The sequence below is a fragment of the Patiria miniata genome, unplaced genomic scaffold, assembly GCF_015706575.1.
Source record: "Patiria miniata isolate m_02_andy unplaced genomic scaffold, ASM1570657v1 HiC_scaffold_25, whole genome shotgun sequence".
NCBI classification, from domain to species: domain Eukaryota; kingdom Metazoa; phylum Echinodermata; class Asteroidea; order Valvatida; family Asterinidae; genus Patiria; species Patiria miniata.
The window spans coordinates 191,707-197,658 of NW_024037064.1; the positions used below are offsets into that span (position 1 = coordinate 191,707).

The window sequence follows — 5,952 nt, forward strand, 5'->3', positions numbered from 1 at the left end:
ACATCTCAAAGTTACTTGAGCGTGTTGCTATCCCCAGGCTGTCGATGCATTTACGGAATAATGATCTATTGGATAGTCGCCAATCTGCAAATCGTCAGAACCATAGTGTAGAAACATTACTTGTTCATCTGTCCGCGACCACATCCTACGACAGATGGATGTTGGCAAAGTAACAGCGCTTGTGCTTCTCGATCTGTCATCAGCATTTGACACCATAGATCACGCCATCCTGATCTGTCGCTTGCACTCTTTGGGAGTGCACGATGCAGCCTTGCAGTGGTTTGACTCATACCTTGCAGACCGGCAACAGTCTGTTAACTTCAATGGATTATTATCTGCCCCTACCTCCCTTGACTGTGGTGTTCCTCAAGGATCTGTTGGCGGTCCCATGTTATTCACCATCTACATTTTACCACTCGGCCAGATCATCCAGAAACACAACCTTCAATATCACTGCTATGCTGATGACATACAGCTGTATCAATCCTTCAATCCATCTCAACCCAATGCTGTGTCTGCCCTGGAGAATCTCGAGGCTTGCATTGATGAGATCAAGACATGGATGATGACAAACAGTCTCAAATTGAATGACAACAAGTCTGAATTTATCCTGTGTGGCTCAAAATAACAACTCGCCAAGTTCAATATCACCAGCATTAGGATTGGAGATTGCCACATCCATCCTTCCACCAAGTGTCGCAACCTAGGTGTCACTTTTGACCCCCACATCGCTTTCAAGTCACTACAAGGAACTTCACCGGACTATATAATGGACATTATCTCGAAATATCAGCCGTCACGTAGTCTTCGTTCGGCCGGAGTGCTACAGCTTACTGTTCCCCGCACCAATCACTCTTGGGGAAACCGGTCTTTCTCAAGCGCCGCTCCCAAACTCTGGAACAATCTACCCCTTGAAATTCGCCAGTCATCATCATTGTCTGTATTTAAATCTTCTGTGAAAACTCATATGTTTACCTCACGTTTTTGTGTTTAAAGAGTTGATGTTTATTACTCCTGTCACTAATTTCTGTTATTCAAATTCAACTTGATTTATACTGTAATTGTTTTGTATGTATTGTGCGCCATGAGCGTCTTGCTTGGCGGATATCGGCGCCTTATAAATGTTCATTATTATTATTATTGTTATTATTTCCAAACATGTGTCAAGAGACCCATTTTTGGAAATGTCTGTGAATTGGTCCCCCCCCATGCATTGCTATTTGTACTTGGTTTGCAATAGGGCTTGCTCAATGACGTCCAAATCTGTAGGAGAGCTGCAACTGCGTATTTTACGCAATATATCATGCATCGCGCAGTGTTGAAAATGTTCCAAACATGTGCGCTTATTGCTTGAAATGTTTTTCGAATGTCGACGCGGCCAATGCCCGTTATGCAATTGGATGCTCAGTATGTTGATGCACGCGGCTGGTCTGTAGGAAATGACGTCATTTTACAAGACCTATTGGGGAATGCAACCTTCTCGCATGCTGCCAATTTCCAAACGTGTGTCAAGTAACACATTTTTGGACATTTCTGTGAATCCTCCTACTCCCCTACGTGTTCTAATTTGTACTTAATTCACGAATGGTTGACAACCTTCTGGCATGCTGTCAATTTGCAGAAAACAAAATAAGATCCTTTCCAAAGATGTGTCAAGTGACACATTTTTGGAAATTTCTGTGAATCTGCCACCTCCCGAATGCGTTCCAATTGGTACCGGTACTTAGTTTGCAATTGGGGGAATCCTCGAATGGTTGACAACTTTTTGCCATGCTCTCAATTTGAAGAAAACAAAAGAAGATCATTTCCAAAGATTTGTCATGTGACACAGTTTTGGAAATTTTTGTAAATCCCCCAATGCGTTGTTACAATATGGGAAGCTACAAATGAATGACAACCTTCTCGCATACCTTCTTGCGTGTCAAGTGACACATTTTTGAAAATTTCTGTGAATTGGCTCCTCCCCATGCTTCTAATTTGTACTTGGTTTGCAATTTGGGAATCCACGAATGGGTCCAAACCTTGCATGCTGTTAATTTCCATAGATGTTCATAGGAGTTATTAAGGAAAATTCTGTGAATCTGGCCCCCACGGCAGTTCCACATGCATAGCGCGCACACACACAAAGGTTCTGTAATGCGTTAGTTCTGTATTTGTGAACTCCAATGATGCCGGTGACGTCACACAACATGGCGCTGTCCACATACAGAAAAAAACATTGATGTTTCGTCCCAAAAAATGTCAAAATTAGACACTTTAGAAATACGTTTTATTATCATAAATGACAGGCAATGACGGGATATGATGTTTTCTTTAGGAAATAAATGAGAAAGGGGTATAATTTATATGCCAAGGTGTGTTTTAGGGGAATTTTTGCCAACATTTTTGCAATGCGGGATGAATGTATTTGCGTATCGAAGACTTTTAAAAGCCCTTCAAGAAAAGCGAAACGCAGTTTTTCAGAAGAAATCTGTATGTTGATACCATTATTCAGTTATGAAAGTAGCCAAATCATACTTTTTCTTGGTCGGGTCGACATTTTAAAATAAAATATAGACGTTGAAAGTCAGCCTACAATTCCAAAGCTTCGCTGAGAATTCGGGCTGCTGCATCGCTGGTTCATGATCTAGTATCCCACTAATACATGCAAACTGGCGCGCGGGTACCAACTGGCCTAGCGCCGCGTGTGTTGTGTACACAAAAGCGCCGTACAACGTGTACACATGTACATATGTGTACGTAAAACCATCGCATTTTACGGACAATCGCAAGACATTGAATAAAATTTTAAAATACATAAAATGCAAAACAGATTACATAGAAATAAAGAACCATCTGTCTTTAGATGAAAACACTCACTGTGGACAAAATAAACACACAATCGGAAATTCACAAATGTTTAGTGTTGTACAGTGAGTGAGTGAGTGAGTGTTGTACAGCATATTAAAGCAGCACAATCCAAAACCAAGCATGAATTTGCCATCAGTATGAGACACTCTATCCTCTTAATATTCTGGGGGAAGTTGCTGACAATTAATTGGATCTATAGCTTAAACAAAACAATAACAAATAGGTTTTTGTTTGGCAATAAACGCATTCTTTATTTCACAACCAATCCATATCATTTAAAAAAAAAATTTCATTTACAGTTAGTGAAACTTCACAACAGCCATATTTTACAAGTAAATAAAGTGCACATGTAATGCAGGCACGAACTCAACCAGTGAAATCAGGTTTGGCAAGTGATAAAACTATGAAAAGTCTGAAAAATTAAATAGGGTAGTTGCAGTTGATTCAAGAAAGTGATTCAAAAATTTAACTTTATGAAACGGCAAATGGATTTAAGCATACCCTCACACCTGAAGACAGTAAAGGCTTTTTTAATATTTATTTATTATTAATATTTTGTTGGAGAATGGAGTTTGCAGTTCAACTGCACTATTTCATGAGTGGTGGTGATGGCAATTTCAGGTTTCAAATTTTTGCTTCATTAAAATTTCACATACGTACGTGTACACGTACCTGGATCGGACCTGCACCAGATTTACAAAGCACATCACTTCACAATTTGATGCAAACACAGTCCACTGTGAAGTTCTTTTCCAGTGTGAATGCATCATACATCGTCAATTTTGTTAAATATTTTAGAAAAGTTTTCACAAGTACAATTGACGACTCTTTGTTGACTTTTCGACGACTATATACTGTTCTTTGAATAAATATATAACATGAAAATACATGTACATGTAGTCACCTTTTGTCCTTTGAATACACTACGACGTGTCGCACTTACAGCATATTTTGTGAAATGAATCACAGGATGTGTCATCCTAGGGATACAACGATGCATCGTAGGCTACAATAAGTGTCGTGAAATCAGGTACAGATTGTCACCGTCACTACGACACTCTCGCACCCGTGTGTGCACTGTACGTGCGCGTGTTTACAGAACCGGGATATTTTGGGTTTTACAAAGTGACATCCGCCACAGTGCGGCACTTTTAGAGCGCACCCCGTACATTTTTGTTTTCACGAACTGACACCCAAGCATGATGCGGCAATACATCTATCCGTGTACTTGTGCGATTATACATGTACAAATTTTTCATTAAAAAGCGATTTAATTGGTAAAATTAAGATCAGTGTCAGTTCGTGAAACCGAAAATGCATGGGTGCGCTCTAAAAGTGTCGCACTGTGGGGGATGTCAGTTATCTCCTAAATTCCCAAACTATCTCAATTCTCTCAACCCCCCCCGCCCCCCCTCCGGCAGTAAGATATTCATTTATATATGAAATGTTTACGTCAACTATATTATTCAAGCATCTGGGACAGGGAGGCAGCGAACAGACTACACCTACCATTCCCAATTCAGATCACACTAAAAATACATGTACTCCACACCATGGACTATTTAGAAAGGTTCAGAGTGGGGGTTGGGCTGTTTGAATGAACATGGCCATGTCATGGCATGGTCAGGAACTGATACGGAGTTCAATCGCAATGGGTGGGTAGTACAGATCAGATGCGGAGGAATCCAAAGCTCGTCCATTATACGCGGCCATGCATGTCGTTGCCATCTTCAATCCAGAAATAGGAAGAAACTCTTCAAAACCTGAAAGCACAACAAGAATATAACAAATGGAACAAAGTTAATGGGATACTTTGAGATGCATGGTGGCAGCAAATACACCAGTCCTTTTCTGGTGTTGACGTCAATTTGAACATGTGCACATTAGGTTAAATGGGATGTAAAAAAATGAAAAGGACAGGTAAAAGGAAGCGTCTCAAAAGTCTCTGTTGAAAATTATTGCCAGGTTATTTTCAAGATTTTTGTCTGCGCCTTATCTTAAACAACTTTGCTGGGATTTTTCTTGCATTGAATATGAGTGTTAAAAACTATAGAAGATAAGAAAGTTTCATATTTTATCTTTTTCTATAGGCACAAACATACATGTAAACATGTACTTGTACATGTACATGATGTATGTACATGCATGTACATACCGGTACATGCCATGATCAATTTCTACGTAAAATAATATCAAGATGCTCACCGATGAAAGTTGTCAAATTTTCTGAAGGTATCCTTCGTCATGCGTGTCATGGTGGAATGCCGTACACTCCGCATAAGAAGAAATGTAGGCCAACCTCCTCCACAGCGTCCGAGAGACAACCAATAGCTCTAGATGGCAAATTAAAGTACACATTCAAGTTCTTGTACAGTTACGTGACTTTTGTGTTTTTACACAACAAGAACAAGAGCATGCATTACATGGGTTTGGAGTAAACTCCGTACCCAACAACCACAAGACTGTTACCGACTCGGTCCCTAACTGACGGGGTCTGACCGTCTGAGACAGCATGGCCAACTCAGTTCCAGGTCAACTTGGTCCCAGGTACAAATGTATAAAGTCGGTCCAATGTCAACTAAGTCTCAAGTCATTTTAGTCCCAGGTCAAATTTGAAATTAATGGAAAAAATACTCTACAATTATATGACTAAGGGCGAAAAAGAAAAGCCTAATGACGGCCCTGGCAATGTAACCTACATGTAGGGCCTACATGTCAAATCCTTTGTTTACGCATTTAGAACATACAGTACACAGTTTCCTTGAGACGTTTTCAAGAACATTAATTAAATGAGCAATGTCAGGCTCCTGCCTGCAAAGAATGACCTCCATTCCTCCATCATCATGTTCCTGCATGATGCATGCCAGCAAATCCTGACCACGCTGACTATACATGAAATGTAAAAATCATATTGAAATTGGAGGATTCAGGACTGTTAGGATTAAGGAATGCATTGTGATTATCAGTGTTGGAGGTCTCGAGGCCGGCCTCGGCCTCGAGGCGGGCCTCGAGGCCGATTTTCATGGCCTTGGCCTCGGCCTTGGCCTCGGAGGTGCAAGGCCTCGGCCTCGGAGCCTTACGGCCTCGGCAAATCTGTCGAGG

At 40.7% G+C, this 5,952-nt stretch overlaps 1 long non-coding RNA gene across 1 annotated transcript; it reads right to left on the reverse strand.

Annotated features, from left to right (window-relative positions):
- Positions 1–4,386: 4,386 nt before the first annotated feature.
- On the reverse strand, positions 4,387–5,094 carry LOC119733296. The gene is made up of 2 exons (XR_005271754.1): positions 5,056–5,094; positions 4,387–4,613 (listed from the first exon to the last, which is right to left on the reverse strand). It is a non-coding gene; the product is annotated as an uncharacterized LOC119733296 (long non-coding RNA).
- Positions 5,095–5,952: the final 858 nt, after the last annotated feature.